This window comes from Oncorhynchus kisutch, linkage group LG23 (assembly GCF_002021735.2).
Source record: "Oncorhynchus kisutch isolate 150728-3 linkage group LG23, Okis_V2, whole genome shotgun sequence".
In the NCBI taxonomy this organism is placed as follows: domain Eukaryota; kingdom Metazoa; phylum Chordata; class Actinopteri; order Salmoniformes; family Salmonidae; genus Oncorhynchus; species Oncorhynchus kisutch.
In genome coordinates, this window is record NC_034196.2 from 43,013,711 (window position 1) to 43,031,561 (window position 17,851).

The 17,851-nt window shown below is 57.3% G+C and overlaps 1 protein-coding gene across 4 annotated transcripts in view; it reads left to right on the forward strand.

Annotated features, from left to right (window-relative positions):
• LOC109867880 (ras-specific guanine nucleotide-releasing factor RalGPS1) overlaps nt 1-17,851 on the forward strand; it is a 274,063-nt gene that overhangs the window by 149,816 nt on the left and 106,396 nt on the right. The window lies entirely within an intron of this gene.

Below are 17,851 nucleotides of genomic sequence, written 5' to 3' on the forward strand. Positions count from 1 at the left end.
GGGCATGCCTCGCTATTGACTGGTTTAAATGGGGCATGCCTAGCTATTGACTGGTTTAAATGGGGCATGCCTAGCTATTGACTGGTTTAAATGGGGTATGCCTAGCTATTGACTGGTTTAAATGGGGCATGCCTAGCTATTGACTGGTTTAAATGGGGTATGCCTAGCTGTTGACTGGTTTAAATGGGGTATGCCTAGCTGTTGACTGGTTTAAATGGGGGCATGCCTAGCTATTGACTGGTTTAAATGGGGCATGCCTAGCTATTGACTGGTTTAAATGGGGCATGCCTAGCTATTGACTGGTTTAAATGGGGCATTCCTAGCTATTGACTGGTTTAAATGGGGTATGCCTAGCTATTGACTGGTTTAAATTGGGGCATGCCTAGCTATTGACTGGTTTAAATTGGGGCATGCCAAGCTATTGACTGGTTTAAATGGGGCATGCCTAGCTATTGACTGGTTTAAATGGGGCATGCCTAGCTATTGACTGGTTTAAATGGGGCATGCCTAGCTATTGACTGGTTTAAATGGGGCATGCCTAGCTATTGACTGGTTTAAATGGGTCATGCCTAGCTATTGACTGGTTTAAATGGGGTATGCCTAGCTATTGACTGGTTTAAATGGGGTATGCCTAGCTATTGACTGGTTTAAATAGGTCATGCCTAGCTATTGACTGGTTTAAATGGGGGCATGCCTAGCTATTGACTGGTTTAAATGGGGCATGCCTAGCTATTGACTGGTTTAAATGGGGCATGCCTAGCTGTTGACTGGTTTAAATGGGGGCATGCCTAGCTGTTGACTGGTTTAATTGGGGGCATGCCTAGCTATTGACTGGTTTAAATGGGGGCATGCCTAGCTATTGACTGGTTTAAATGGGGGCATGCCTAGCTATTGACTGGTTTAAATGGGGGCATGCCTAGCTATTGACTGGTTTAAATGGGGGCATGCCTAGCTATTGACTGGTTTAAATGGGGGCATGCCTAGCTATTGACTGGTTTAAATGGGGGCATGCCTAGCTATTGACTGGTTTAAATGGGGGCATGCCTAGCTATTGACTGGTTTAAATGGGGTATGCCTAGCTATTGACTGGTTTAAATGGGGTAGGCCTAGCTATTGACTGGTTTAAATGGGGCATTTTCCTATTTCCTCAGTGCTATCGCTCCACTCGTGAATCTAACTTTGATTCTTTCAAAACCATTGACTTCTGAAGTCTTCAAATTATAGTTACGTGTTACTCTAAACCCTTAATTGATGGTCTTAAGGCTGACTATGGTAAATAAAACAGTCTTGTGGAAAAGTAGAACCAGGATTGTGGGAGTCCTTCACCAAGAGCACATCTCTGCTGATACATGGTCTAAGCAGTTTAGACTTAGCCAGTGAGGGTTGCCTATTCAATTCCCTCTATATGGTAGAGAGGTCTATGTTGCTGTGCTGCAAAGTAAAGAATATCCTCACTTCGCCCAGCTGTGTGACGACATAAAGCCTAAGGCATTAGCCTCTTTATAATGGTCTCTATTAAATAAAGACATAGTAATGGTGGTATTGATAACGGTCCACGATGATGGCAGTAATATATTATATTTACTAATGGGCTTGACGAGTCTGACTCACTCCATCCCAATCCCTCCCCATACTTCCGTGCTGAAGGCAAGCCCCAGCTTGAGCCGACACACTCAGGGCTCCGTCATCTCTCTATTCATCCGTGTAGACTGCTGCCTGACAGCGAGGATGATTGATGGGGAGCTACAGGTGAGTTAAGCTGGTAGAGGGTAGCGACCCCCCCCCCTCCCACCAGTCCTGGAACACTGCTTGCTAGTAGGGGTAGAGGGTAGCGACCCCCTCCCACCAGTCCTGGAACACTGCTAGCTAGTGTGGGTAGAGGGTAGCGACCCCCTCCCACCAGTCCTGGAACACTGCTAGCTAGGTGGGGGTAGAGGGTAGCCACCAGTCCTGGAACACTGCTAGCTAGTGGGGGTAGAGGGTAGCCACCAGTCCTGGAACACTGCTAGCTAGTGGGGGTAGAGGGTAGCCACCAGTCCTGGAACACTGCTAGCTAGTGGGGGTAGAGAGTAGCCACCAGTCCTGGAACACTGCTAGCTAGTGGGGGTAGAGGGTAGCGACCCCCTCCCACGAGTCCTGGAACACTGCTTGCCAGTGGGGGTAGAGGGTAGCGACCCCCTCCCGCCAGCCCCCACCAGTCCTGAGACACTGGATGAGAAGGGCACTGGTTATTTAAGAAAAAAGATGGTCCTTTATCACTGTGACACTATGAGAGAAGGTGGCACCAGTTTCAGGTATTACCAGGTTCATGGACTTAAGCCCATAATACAGATGCCAGGTTCGCCTTCCCCTGTGACTGTCATGGAATTTGTCAGTAAAATGACCACGGTCATCGCTATAATCGTTTGAATAGAAAAACGACTCATTAGAAAGAAAAAAAAACATTTTCTCATCTCCTCCGCTCCTGAGTGCATGTGCTGCTGAAGGGAGGGAGGGAGGGATGTTTCCTAGACAACCAGACTTGTTTACTACAACACCTTGCTGAAACAAGGAGTAACAAAGTTTCATTACATTGTAAAGAGTCCGTGTTACTGCGGAAGCGGACTCAACCGCACGTCATCTTTCTGAATGCCCGGGTCTTCCCGTATTGTCAGATGTTCGTTCCGCAACACAAAATTCTAAAACGGACAATTTTTCGGCTGTTAGATGTGAACTCGGATTACTTTTACTTTGCTGCTTTTGGGTAAAGTTTGTTGACATGCATTTGAAGTCGATTTTTTTTTAAAATGTTAAATTAAAACGTTTATTTTTGACTGTCTTCATCCATAGTTGTCGGTAACATGATTATACAATGACTGTGCCAACCCTACCCAATTCTGGCATTCGGTAATGCCTTGTCTGCCGAGGGAGAATGCCTGACCTCTGTGGACTGTTTCAACCCACTTGTCTCTATCTTCACCAAATCACTGACCCAATCAAACTACCTCCGTGATCAAATTCAAAGTGACTTGTTTGTTACCAGCACGTCTCATTTGAATTCAGGTTTCTCAATTGACTTCACTCAGACCTTAATGAAAATGTTCCCAGCTGGCTGTGTGTGTGTGTGGTCTGTTTGTTCCCAAACTGCTTTGCCTTGATGATTCATGAGGGCTAACAATGCTGTAACCTTTGGGCTGAAAAGAGACCGGCCCTTTTGAAGAAGAACAAGAGGGGGGGGATCTTCCACTGAAAGGCAGCATTGCACAGGCCTACTTGAGCTACACCTTTTGAAGTCACATCCAGGCAGCACGGACCAGCCAGCCAGCCATGCAGCACGGACCAGCCAGCCAGCCATGCAGGACAGACCAGCCAGCCAGCCAGCCATGCAGGACAGACCAGCCAGCCAGCCATGCAGGACAGACCAGCCAGCCAGCCAGCCATGCAGGACAGACAGCCAGCCAGCCAGCCATGCAGGACAGACCAGCCAGCCAGCCAGCCATGCAGGACAGACCAGCAGCCAGCCAGCCAGCCATGCAGGACAGACCAGACCAGCCAGCCAGCCATGCAGGACAGACCAGCCAGCCAGCCAGCCAGCCATGCAGGACAGACCAGCCAGCCAGCCAGCCATGCAGGACAGACCAGCCAGCAGCCAGCCATGCAGGACAGACCAGCAGACAGCCAGCCATGCAGGACAGACCAGACAGCCAGCCATGCAGGACAGACCAGCCAGCCAGCCAACCATGCAGGACAGACCCAGCCAGCCAGTCCAGCCATGCAGCAGCCAGCCATGCAGGACAGACCAGCCAGCCAGCCAGCCATGCAGGACAGACCAGCCAGCCAGCCAGCCATGCAGGACAGACCAGCCAGCCAGCCAGCCATGCAGGACAGACCAGCCAGCCAGCCAGCCATGCAGGACAGACCAGCCAGCCAGCCAGCCATGCAGGACAGACCAGCCAGCCAGCCAGCCATGCAGGACAGACCAGCCAGCCAGCCAGCCATGCAGGACAGACAGCAGCCAGCCAGCCAGCGGACAGACCAGCCAGCCAGCCAGCCATGCAGGACAGACCAGCCAGCCAGCCAGCCATGCAGGACAGACCAGCCAGCCAGCCAGCCATGCAGGACAGCACCAGCCAGCCAGACCAGCCATGCAGGACAGACCAGCCAGCCAGCCAGCCATGCAGGACAGACCAGCCAGCCAGCCATTGCAGGACAGACCAGCAGCCAGCCATGCAGGACAGACCAGCCAGCCAGCCATGCAGGACAGACCAGCCAGCCCAGCCATGCAGGACAGACCAGCCAGCCAGCCATGCAGGACAGACCAGCCAGCCAGCCATGCAGGACAGACCAGCCAGCCAGCCAGCCATGCAGGACAGACCAGCCAGGCCAGCCAGCCATGCAGGACAGGCCAGCCATGCAGGACAGACCAGCCAGCCTGCCATGCAGGACAGACCAGCCAGCCATGCAGGACAGACCAGCCAGCCAGCCAGCCATGCAGGACAGACCAGCCAGCCAGCCAGCCATGCAGGACAGGCCAGCCATGCAGGACAGACCAGCCAGCCTGCCATGCAGGACAGACCAGCCAGCCATGCAGGACAGACCAGCCAGCCTGCCATGCAGGACAGACCAGCCAGCCATGCAGGACAGACCAGCCAGCCAGCCAGCCATGCAGGACAGACCAGCCAGCCAGCCAGCCATGCAGGACAGGCCAGCCAGCCAGCCAGCCATGCAGGACAGGCCAGCCATGCAGGACAGACCAGCCAGCCAGCCATGCAGGACAGACCAGCCAGCCAGCCATGCAGGACAGACCAGCCAGCCATGCAGGACAGACCAGCCAGCCAGCCAGCCATGCAGGACAGACCAGCCAGCCAGCCAGCCATGCAGGACAGACCAGCCAGCCAGCCATGCAGGACAGGCCAGCCATGCAGGACAGACCAGCCAGCCTGCCATGCAGGACAGACCAGCCAGCCATGCAGGACAGACCAGCCAGCCAGCCAGCCATGCAGGACAGACCAGCCAGCCAGCCAGCCATGCAGGACAGACCAGCCAGCCAGCCAGCCATGCAGGACAGACCAGCCAGCCAGCCATGCAGGACAGACCAGCCAGCCAGCCATGCAGGACAGACCAGCCAGCCAGCCATGCAGGACAGACCAGCCAGCCAGCCATGCAGGACAGACCAGCCAGCCAGCCATGCAGGACAGACCAGCCAGCCAGCCATGCAGGACAGACCAGCCAGCCATGCAGGACAGACCAGCCAGCCAGCCAGCCATGCAGGACAGGCCAGCCATGCAGGACAGACCAGCCAGCCATGCAGGACAGACCAGCCCAGCCAGCCAGCCATGCAGGACAGACAGCAGCCAGCCAGCCAGCATGCAGGAAGACAGCAGCCAGCCATGCAGGACAGACCAGCCAGCCAGCCAGCCATGCAGGACAGGCCAGCCATGCAGGACAGACCAGCCAGCCTGCCATGCAGGACAGACCAGCCAGCCAGCATGCAGGACAGACCAGCCAGCCATGCAGGACAGACCAGCCAGCCAGCCAGCCATGCAGGACAGACCAGCCAGCCATGCAGGACAGACCAGCCAGCCATGCAGGACAGACCAGCCAGCCAGCCAGCCAGCCATGCAGGACAGACCAGCCAGCCAGCCATGCAGGACAGACCAGCCAGCCAGCCATGCAGGACAGACCAGCCAGCCAGCCATGCAGGACAGACCAGCCAGCCAGCCATGCAGGACAGACCAGCCAGCCAGCCATGCAGGACAGACCAGCCAGCCAGCCATGCAGGACAGACCAGCTAGCCAGCCAGCCAGCCATGCAGGGACAGACTAGCCAGCCAGCCATGCAGGGACAGACCAGCCAGCCAGCCATGCAGGGACAGACCAGCCAGCCAGCCAGCCATGCAGGGACAGACCAGCCAGCCAGCCAGCCATGCAGGGACAGACCAGCCAGCCAGCCAGCCATGCAGGGACAGACCAGCCAGCCAGCCAGCCATGCAGGGACAGACCAGCCAGCCAGCCAGCCATGCAGGGACAGACCAGCCAGCCAGCCAGCCATGCAGGGACAGACCAGCCAGCCAGCCAGCCATGCAGGGACAGACCAGCCAGCCAGCCAGCCATGCAGGGACAGACCAGCCAGCCAGCCAGCCATGCAGGGACAGACCAGCCAGCCAGCCAGCCATGCAGGGACAGACCAGCCAGCCAGCCAGCCATGCAGGGACAGACCAGCCAGCCAGCCAGCCATGCAGGGACAGACCAGCCAGCCATGCAGGGACAGACCAGCCAGCCATGCAGGACAGACCAGCCAGCCAGCCATGCAGGACAGACCAGCCAGCCAGCCATGCAGGACAGACCAGCCAGCCAGCCATGCAGGACAGACCAGCCAGCCAGCCATGCAGGACAGACCAGCCAGCCAGCCAGCCATGCAGGACAGACCAGCCAGCCAGCCAGCCATGCAGGACAGGACCAGCCAGCCAGCCAGCCATGCAGGACAGGCCAGCCATGCAGGACAGACCAGCCATGCAGGACAGACCAGCCAGCCAGCCATGCAGGACAGACCAGCCAGCCAGCCATGCAGGACAGACCAGCCAGCCAGCCATGCAGGACAGACCAGCCAGCCAGCCATGCAGGACAGACCAGCCAGCCAGCCATGCAGGACAGACCAGCCAGCCAGCCATGCAGGACAGACCAGCCAGCCAGCCAGCCATGCAGGACAGACCAGCCAGCCAGCCATGCAGGACAGACCAGCCAGCCAGCCAGCCATGCAGGACAGGCCAGCCATGCAGGACAGACCAGCCAGCCTGCCATGCAGGACAGACCAGCCAGCCAGCCTGCCATGCAGGACAGACCAGCCAGCCAGCCAGCCATGCAGGACAGACCAGCCAGCCAGCCAGCCATGCAGGACAGACCAGCCAGCCAGCCAGCCATGCAGGACAGGCCAGCCATGCAGGACAGACCAGCCAGCCTGCCATGCAGGACAGACCAGCCAGCCATGCAGGACAGACCAGCCAGCCAGCCAGCCATGCAGGACAGACCAGCCAGCCAGCCAGCCATGCAGGACAGGCCAGCCATGCAGGACAGACCAGCCAGCCTGCCATGCAGGACAGACCAGCCAGCCATGCAGGACAGACCAGCCAGCCAGCCAGCCATGCAGGACAGACCAGCCAGCCATGCAGGACAGACCAGCCAGCCAGCCAGCCATGCAGGACAGACCAGCCAGCCATGCAGGACAAACCAGCCAGCCAGCCAGCCATGCAGGACAGACCAGCCAGCCAGCCAGCCATGCAGGACAGACCAGCCAGCCAGCCAGCCATGCAGGACAGACCAGCCAGCCAGCCAGCCATGCAGGACAGACCAGCCAGCCAGCCAGCCATGCAGGACAGACCAGCCAGCCAGCCAGCCATGCAGACCAGCCAGCCAGCCAGCCATGCAGGACAGACCAGCCAGCCAGCCATGCAGGACAGACCAGCCAGCCAGCCATGCAGGACAGACCAGCCAGCCAGCCATGCAGGACAGACCAGCCAGCCAGCCATGCAGGACAGACCAGCCAGCCACCATGCAGGACAGACCAGCCAGCCAGCCATGCAGGACAGACCAGCCAGCCAGCCATGCAGGACAGACCAGCCAGCCAGCCATGCAGGACAGACCAGCCAGCCAGCCATGCAGGACAGACCAGCCAGCCAGCCATGCAGGACAGACCAGCCAGCCAGCCATGCAGGACAGACCAGCCAGCCAGCCATGCAGGACAGACCAGCCAGCCATGCAGGGACAGACCAGCCAGCCAGCCAGCCAGCATGCAGGACAGACTAGCCAGCCAGCCATGCAGGGACAGACCAGCCAGCCAGCCATGCAGGACAGACCAGCCAGCCAGCCAGCCATGCAGACCAGCCAGCCAGCCAGCCATGCAGGACAGACCAGCCAGCCAGCCATGCAGGACAGACCAGCCAGCCAGCCATGCAGGACAGACAGCCAGCCAGCCATGCAGGACAGACCAGCCAGCCAGCATGCAGGACAGACCAGCCAGCCACCATGCAGGACAGACCAGCCAGCCAGCCATGCAGGACAGACCAGCCAGCCAGCCATGCAGGACAGACCAGCCAGCCAGCCATGCAGGACAGACCAGCAGCCAGCCAGCCAGCCATGCAGGGACAGACCAGCCAGCCAGCCAGCCAGCCATGCAGGGACAGACTAGCCAGCCAGCCATGCAGGGACAGACCAGCCAGCCAGCCATGCAGGACAGACCAGCCAGCCAGCCAGCATGCAGGGAAGACCAGCCCAGCCGCCATGCAGGGACAGACCAGCCAGCCAGCCAGCCATGCAGGGACAGACCAGCCAGCCAGCCAGCCATGCAGGGACAGACCAGCCAGCCAGCCAGCCATGCAGGGACAGACCAGCCAGCCAGCCAGCCATGCAGGGACAGACCAGCCAGCCAGCCAGCCATGCAGGGACAGACCAGCCAGCCAGCCAGCCATGCAGGGACAGACCAGCCCAGCCATGCAGGGACAGACCAGCCAGCCAGCAGGGACAGACCAGCCAGCCAGCCAGCCATGCAGGGACAGACCAGCCAGCCAGCCAGCCATGCAGGGACAGACCAGCCAGCCAGCCAGCCCATGCAGGGACAGACCAGCCAGCCAGCCAGCCATGCAGGGACAGACCAGCCAGCCAGCCAGCCATGCAGGGACAGACCAGCCAGCCAGCCAGCCATGCAGGGACAGACCAGCCAGCCAGCCAGCCATGCAGGGACAGACCAGCCAGCCAGCCAGCCATGCAGGGACAGACCAGCCAGCCAGCCAGCCATGCAGGGACAGACCAGCCAGCCAGCCAGCCATGCAGGGACAGACCAGCCAGCCAGCCAGCCATGCAGGGACAGACCAGCCAGCCAGCCAGCCATGCAGGGACAGACCAGCCAGCCAGCCAGCCATGCAGGGACAGACCAGCCAGCCAGCCAGCCATGCAGGGACAGACCAGCCATCCAGCCAGCCATGCAGGGACAGACCAGCCATCCAGCCAGCCATGCAGGGACAGACCCAGCCAGCCAGCCAGCCATGCAGGGACAGACCAGCCAGCCAGCCAGCCATGCAGGGACAGACCAGCCAGCCAGCCAGCCATGCAGGGACAGACCAGCCAGCCAGCCAGCCATGCAGGGACAGACCAGCCAGCCAGCCAGCCATGCAGGGACAGACCAGCCAGCCAGCCAGCCATGCAGGGACAGACCAGCCAGCCATGCAGGACAGACCAGCCAGCCAGCCATGCAGGACAGACCAGCCAGCCAGCCATGCAGGGACAGACCAGCCAGCCAGCCAGCCATGCAGGACAGACCAGCCAGCCAGCCAGCCATGCAGGACAGACCAGCAAGCCAGCCAGCCATGCAGGACAGACCAGCCAGCCAGCCAGCCATTGCAGGACAGACCAGCCAGCCAGCCATGCAGGACAGACCAGCCAGCCAGCCATGCAGGACAGACCAGCCAGCCAGCCATGCAGGACAGACCAGCCAGCCAGCCATGCAGGACAGACCAGCCAGCCAGCCATGCAGGACAGACCAGCCAGCCAGCCATGCAGGACAGACCAGCCAGCCAGCCATGCAGGACAGACCAGCCAGCCAGCCATGCAGGACAGGCCAGCCAGCCAGCCAGCCATGCAGGGACAGACCAGCCAGCCAGCCAGCCATGCAGGGACAGACCAGCCAGCCAGCCAGCCATGCAGGGACAGACCAGCCAGCCAGCCAGCCATGCAGGGACAGACCAGCCAGCCAGCCAGCCATGCAGGGACAGACCAGCCAGCCAGCCAGCCATGCAGGGACAGACCAGCCAGCCAGCCATGCAGGGACAGACCAGCCAGCCAGCCAGCCATGCAGGGACAGACCAGCCATCCAGCCAGCCATGCAGGGACAGACCAGCCATCCAGCCAGCCATGCAGGGACAGACCAGCCAGCCAGCCAGCCATGCAGGGACAGACCAGCCAGCCAGCCAGCCATGCAGGGACAGACCAGCCAGCCAGCCAGCCATGCAGGGACAGACCAGCCAGCCAGCCAGCCATGCAGGGACAGACCAGCCAGCCAGCCAGCCATACAGGGACAGACCAGCCAGCCATGCAGGACAGACCAGCCAGCCAGCCATGCAGGACAGACCAGCCAGCCAGCCATGCAGGGACAGACCAGCCAGCCAGCCAGCCATGCAGGACAGACCAGCCAGCCAGCCAGCCATGCAGGACATACCAGCCAGCCAGCCAGCCATGCAGGACAGACCAGCCAGCCAGCCATGCAGGACAGACCAGCCAGCCAGCCATGCAGGACAGACCAGCCAGCCAGCCATGCAGGACAGACCAGCCAGCCAGCCATGCAGGACAGACCAGCCAGCCAGCCATGCAGGACAGACCAGCCAGCCAGCCATGCAGGACAGACCAGCCAGCCAGCCATGCAGGACAGACCAGCCAGCCAGCCATGCAGGACAGGCCAGCCAGCCAGCCAGCCATGCAGGGACAGACCAGCCAGCCAGCCAGCCATGCAGGGACAGACCAGCCAGCCAGCCAGCCATGCAGGGACAGACCAGCCAGCCAGCCAGCCATGCAGGGACAGACCAGCCAGCCAGCCAGCCATGCAGGGACAGACCAGCCAGCCAGCCAGCCATGCAGGGACAGACCAGCCAGCCAGCCAGCCATGCAGGGACAGACCAGCCATCCAGCCAGCCATGCAGGGACAGACCAGCCATCCAGCCAGCCATGCAGGGACAGACCAGCCAGCCAGCCATGCAGGACAGACCAGCCAGCCAGCCATGCAGGACAGACCAGCCAGCCAGCCATGCAGGACAGACCAGCCAGCCAGCCATGCAGGACAGACCAGCCAGCCAGCCATGCAGGGACAGACCAGCCAGCCAGCCAGCCATGCAGGGACAGACCAGCCAGCCAGCCAGCCATGCAGGGACAGACCAGCCAGCCAGCCAGCCATGCAGGGACAGACCAGCCAGCCAGCCAGCCATGCAGGGACAGACCAGCCAGCCAGCCAGCCATGCAGGGACAGACCAGCCAGCCAGCCAGCCATGCAGGGACAGACCAGCCAGCCAGCCAGCCATGCAGGGACAGACCAGCCAGCCAGCCAGCCATGCAGGGACAGACCAGCCAGCCAGCCAGCCATGCAGGGACAGACCAGCCAGCCAGCCAGCCAGCCATGCAGGGACAGACCAGCCAGCCAGCCATGCAGGGACAGACCAGCCAGCCAGCCATGCAGGACAGACCAGCCAGCCAGCCATGCAGGACAGACCAGCCAGCCAGCCAGCCATGCAGGGACAGACCAGCCAGCCAGCCATGCAGGGACAGACCAGCCAGCCAGCCATGCAGGACAGACCAGCCAGCCAGCCATGCAGGACAGACCAGCCAGCCAGCCATGCAGGACAGACCAGCCAGCCAGCCATGCAGGGACAGACCAGCCAGCCAGCCAGCCATGCAGGGACAGACCAGCCAGCCAGCCAGCCATGCAGGGACAGACCAGCCAGCCAGCCAGCCATGCAGGGACAGACCAGCCAGCCAGCCAGCCATGCAGGGACAGACCAGCCAGCCAGCCAGCCATGCAGGGACAGACCAGCCAGCCAGCCAGCCATGCAGGGACAGACCAGCCAGCCAGCCAGCCATGCAGGGACAGACCAGCCAGCCAGCCAGCCATGCAGGGACAGACCAGCCAGCCAGCCAGCCATGCAGGGACAGACCAGCCAGCCAGCCATGCAGGACAGACCAGCCAGCCAGCCATGCAGGACAGACCAGCCAGCCAGCCATGCAGGACAGACCAGCCAGCCAGCCATGCAGGACAGACCAGCCAGCCATTCATGCAGGACAGACCAGCCATGCAGGACAGACCAGCCATGCAGGGACAGACCAGCCAGCCAGCCATGCAGGACAGACCAGCCAGCCATGCAGGACAGACCAGCCAGCCAGCCATGCAGGACAGACCAGCCAGCCATGCAGGACAGACCAGCCAGCCAGCCATGCAGGACAGACCAGCCATGCAGGACAGACCAGCCATGCAGGACAGACCAGCCAGCCAGCCAGCCAGCCATGCAGGACAGACCAGCCAGCCATGCAGGACAGACCAGCCAGCCAGCCAGCCATGCAGGACAGACCAGCCAGCCAGCCAGCCATGCAGGACAGACCAGCCAGCCAGCCAGCCATGCAGGACAGACCAGCCAGCCAGCCATGCAGGACAGACCAGCCAGCCAGCCATGCAGGACAGACCAGCCAGCCATGCAAGACAGACCAGTCAGCCAGCCAGCCATGCAGGACAAACCAGCCAGCCAGCCATGCAGGACGGACCAGCCAGCCATGCAGAATGGACCACCCACCCATAGCAGAATGGACCAGCCACCCATAGCAGAATGGACCACCCACCCATAGCAGGCTTTCCTCTTATTAGAAATGGCCAACAATGGACCGTCACGCATTATTTGCTTAAGTAAAGCTATTATGTCATTGTCAATTATTTGGATTTATTTGGATGACTTTTGGGAAGGCAATACCTTTTGACTAAAGCCTCTGAGTTGTCAGCCGTTGTGGCAACTTTTCATGGGCCTCTTGTTTTACTGAACATATATTGTCAATGTGAAAGGTGTTTAGCAGCAGAAATCTACCTCACGCACTGAACAGGAGAAAAAAAAAGCCTGAGAGATTTTAGATTGAGAGGTGTAGTAATCCTGTGAAAAAGCCAGAGAGATTTCAGATTGAGAGGTGTAGTAATCCTGTGAAAAAGCCAGAGAGATTTCAGATTGAGAGGTGTAATCCTGTGAAAAAGCCAGAGAGATTTCAGATTGAGAGGTGTAGTAATCCTGTGAAAAAGCCAGAGAGATTTCAGATTGAGAGGTGTGATCCTGTGAAAGTCATTCTACAAACCTCAGGGACGCTGTTCATCATCATAATGGGCCGGGGATAAACGCATGTGTTTTCCCCCAGGATGAGTTTTGGACCAAGCTGCTGTAAAATCTGAGGTAAACTATTCTGACACATCCCAGAAGATTGCTTGCACCACATGTCTGTACAACACTCACTGACAGTCACTTTCAAGTGACTCAAGATTATTTTTTATATTTTTTAAACATTTGAGCAGACAATTGGATCAGTATGGAGAAGAAGAAAAAAAAGGCCTCTTGTTTTGGTGCCCACCACATTTGTATGAAACTATTTCTGAGAGGTTACATCACTCTGGAGCTAACTGTTTGATTATTTCCTTAGTCTATGGATGTTTGGAAATCAGACTCGGAGCATATACCCTGTGTTATCAAGATGAAGGACTGATTTACAGTATATCCAGAAATGTGTTAGAAATATCAAACTGGCTGCATCCTTAATGCGCGTCATAAAAGCGCAGCTTAACCGAAGCGGTATGCTTTCAGAGCCTGATTTCTTTATGCCTGTCTAGGCCAATAGGGACTGTGGAACAGTAGCCATCCATTCAGTGTGTGTCTCTGCCGACTCACCTGTGAATCCAGCCAGTGTGTGTCTCTGCCGGCTCACCTGGGAATCCATCCAGTGTGTGTCTCTGCCGGCTCACCTGGGAATCCATCCAGTGCGTGTCTCTGCCGGCTCACCTGGGAATCCATCCAGTGCGTGTCTCTGCCGGCTCACCTGGGAATCCATCCAGTGCGTGTCTCTGCCGGCTCACCTGGGAATCCATCCAGTGCGTGTCTCTGCCGGCTCACCTGGGAATCCATCCAGTGCGTGTCTCTGCCGGCTCACCTGGGAATCCATCCAGTGCGTGTCTCTGCCGGCTCACCTGGGAATCCATCCAGTGCGTGTCTCTGCCGGCTCACCTGGGAATCCATCCAGTGCGTGTCTCTGCCGGCTCACCTGGGAATCCATCCAGTGCGTGTCTCTGCCGGCTCACCTGGGAATCCATCCAGTGCGTGTCTCTGCCGGCTCACCTGGGAATCCATCCAGTGCGTGTCTCTGCCGGCTCACCTGGGAATCCATCCAGTGCGTGTCTCTGCCGGCTCACCTGGGAATCCATCCAGTGCGTGTCTCTGCCGGCTCACCTGGGAATCCATCCAGTGCGTGTCTCTGCCGGCTCACCTGGGAATCCATCCAGTGCGTGTCTCTGCCGGCTCACCTGGGAATCCATCCAGTGCGTGTCTCTGCCGGCTCACCTGGGAATCCATCCAGTGCGTGTCTCTGCCGGCTCACCTGGGAATCCATCCAGTGCGTGTCTCTGCCGGCTCACCTGGGAATCCATCCAGTGCGTGTCTCTGCCGGCTCACCTGGGAATCCATCCAGTGCGTGTCTCTGCCGGCTCACCTGGGAATCCATCCAGTGCGTGTCTCTGCCGGCTCACCTGGGAATCCATCCAGTGCGTGTCTCTGCCGGCTCACCTGGGAATCCATCCAGTGTGTCTCTGCCGGCTCACCTGGGAATCCATCCAGTGTGTGTCTCTGCCGGCTCACCTGGGAATCCATCCAGTGCGTGTCTCTGCCGGCTCACCTGGGAATCCATCCAGTGCGTGTCTCTGCCGGCTCACCTGGGAATCCATCCAGTGTGTGTCTCTGCCGGCTCACCTGGGAATCCATCCAGTGTGTGTCTCTGCCGGCTCACCTGGGAATCCATCCAGTGCGTGTCTCTGCCGGCTCACCTGGGAATCCATCCAGTGTGTGTCTCTGCCGGCTCACCTGGGAATCCATCCAGTGTGTGTCTCTGCCGGCTCACCTGGGAATCCATCCAGTGCGTGTCTCTGCCGGCTCACCTGGGAATCCATCCAGTGCGTGTCTCTGCCGGCTCACCTGGGAATCCATCCAGTGCGTGTCTCTGCCGGCTCACCTGGGAATCCATCCAGTGTGTGTCTCTGCCGGCTCACCTGGGACTACTAGTACATTGAAGTGTTTGTTAGCTTTTTTTTTTTTGCTTTTTAGAATCGTCCTTCACCGCAGTGTGGATGATGATGAAAACATCTGTAGAAGGGAGAGGATTAATGAAACTAGCAGGAAGGCTTTCTTTTTCCTCCAGTTTTAAACTTTGACTTTGACCTTCCACAGGGTAGAGTTAAATTAACATGGCTTCTCTCACCTGTCTGAGAGCCGTTAGGCCAACAAAAGCAAAGGGAGGATGTCTGTTTACCCGTTCAGTCGCTCATGCTATCGCTTTTACAAGGTGACCCTCACATAGCAACCTTTTGATCAGAGAAAACACTTACTTCATCCCCACGTCATTTTGGGTTAGTGCCCACTTCTGCACCCTAGTGTCTAATCCGCATTCTCTCCCTGTGTGTTTTTCCCCTTTCTGTCCAAGGATGTTACTGTGGTTTTTTTCCCCTTTCTGTCACAGGAGGTTACTGTGTTTTCCTCGCCTTTCTGTCACAGGATGTTACTGTGTTTTCCTCGCCTTTCTGTCACAGGATGTTACTGTGTTGTCCTTGCCTTTCTGTCACAGGATGTTACTGTGTTTTCCCCCTTTCTCTCCAAGGATGTTACTGTGTTTTCCCCCTTTCTCTCCAAGGATGTTACTGTTTTTTCCCCCTTTCTCTCCAAGGATGTTACTGTGTTTCCCCCTTTCTCTCCAAGGATGTTACTGTGTTTTCCCCCCCTTACTGTCCCAGGATGTTACTGTGTTTTCCCCCCCTTTCTGTCCCAGGATGTTACTGTTTTTTCCCCCTTTCTGTCCAAGGATGTTACTGTTTTTTCCCCCTTTCTGTCCAAGGATGTTACTGTGTTTTCCCCCCCTTTCTGTCCAAGGATGTTACTGTCCCCCCCCCTTTCTGTCCCAGGATGTTACTGTCCCCCCCCCTTTCTGTCCCAGGATGTTACTGTCCCCCCCCCCCCCCTTTCTGTCCCAGGATGTTACTGTGTCCCCCCCCCCCCCCTTTCTGTCCCAGGATGTTACTTGGAACAAAGGAATATGACTCACTATTTCGCGCTCTGTTCCTCTGGCCATGTGCTGACAGCTGTTGGGCTGTTGTGCACTTCATTATAATACACGTTACAGGTTTATTTCATTTTAGTTTGTTCTATTGACAGTGCTTTAATGTGTAAGATTCTACATCTTTTGCCTAAATCAAATGGCACTATATATATTCTTAGCAGGCAGTCGTCTCAGTCATCAGCTAGCCTGTGTGTTGTGGCTGTATATGAATTGCTTACAGAGTTGTTAATAGCGAAGTGCTCCAGACTAGGTCACTTAGGGTGTGAGAATCTAAACATTTTTCAAGTGTTAACGAAATAAGTATCGAACCCCTCTACTTTGAATGTGATTTGACACAGCTGTCCCTTGGCTCTTTCTGTTAATCCACACGAGCCTTTGAGGAAGTGGTTTGTCATCAAACACAGTTCCTGTCAGCTATGGGAAGAACATAATAATTACTCTCTAAAAAAACAAAAACGTCAAAGAACCATGCCAGTATTTGACGCAGTTTAGCAAGCTGGACGGTGGCCCCACCCTTTGGCCGACACACAGAGTGGAGAGACATGGTGTGGATTCTTCTTGTTTCATTGGTGCCCTGCTTTTTGAATAGGGATTACAAAAACCTCCACGTGTTACCTTGGGGCCTCACCATGACCAAGGTAGGTCAGCCCAACGTTCCACCTCCACTACCAGAGTTCAAGCCACGGGAACAAAACATTAAAACGTCAATAAAGCTGAATCCGCCCCCACCCCCACCCCCAGTTACTGGATAGGTTACCCTGGGTATTTTAAACGTCTCCCACCGGGTTTGTGGTGAGGACACTACCAGATGTGTGAGACCAGTTGGAGGTCACCGTTGTTCCCCTGTGACCTCTACTTCCTGACCCTAGAAGGTGAACCCCTGATGCGAAGCACACTGACCATGTTGTTGAGGTTTTCTGCTTTCCATTTAAAAGTCTAAATATGCGAGAGCTTCGTAATGAGAGCTGCAGTCGGCCAACAAGGGAATTCCAGGTCTCCCTTTACTGTGACACGTTAGTATTGAAAGTGGAGGGTATGTTGTCAGACAATGCAGTAGATGGATTGGATAGTGTTGAAATTACATGCATCTGGGCGTTGAACAAGTTCCCATCTATGAAACAAGTAAACTAATTCAACCACCACTCCCAAAAAGAATGTCATTTTCCACTACTGTAACAGTGGAAGAAAGTGCCTTTCTCTACAGACTTGGGACCAAGCTGTGGGGAACCAGTATTTGTTTTAATGTGCAAATCCAGTCATTAATACCACATGCATTTGGCTCAAGTGATTCATTTTAATATGGTGTTTTGTCAAGTAAGCTTAGGGCTATTTCAACTGGAAAGAAGTCCTCTCTAGCTCTTTACAGAACATACTGATATGGATGCAATGCATTTCAAAGAAGAGAAGGCGGCCATAAATGTGAACAGAGCTGGATGCTGTGGATCATTTGAGTTATTATCCAAACGTCCATTTAACACATTGACTGGCCTGTATCAGCTGTTTAAGGTTGACAATTTAGGCTACTTGCTGGCACCCTGGTCAACCCCTAAGGAGGTATTTGATCTTTCTCTCGCTCTCTCTCTCTCTCGCTCTCTCGCTCTCTCTCTCGCTCGCTCTCGCTCTCTCTCTCTCTCGCTCTCTCGCGTTCGCTCTCTCTCTCTCTCGCTCTCTCGCGTTCGCTCTCTCGCGTTCGCTCTCTCGCGTTCGCTCTCTCGCGTTCGCTCTCTCGCGTTCGCTCTCTCGCGTTCTCTCTCGCGCTCTCTCTCTCGCTCTCTCGCGCTCTCTCTCGCGCTCTCTCTCGCTCTCTCTCTCTCGCTCTCTCTCGCTCTCTCTCTCTCGCTCTCTCTCTCTCGCTCTCTCTCGCTCTCTCTCGCTCTCTCTCGCTCACTCGCTCTCTCTCTCGCGCGCTCTCTCCCTCACCTAGATTTGACAGGGGGAGTCATGTGTTTGTGTAGAGTTGACAGGACCTGTCAGCTGAAGTGCTCAAATGTAATCAA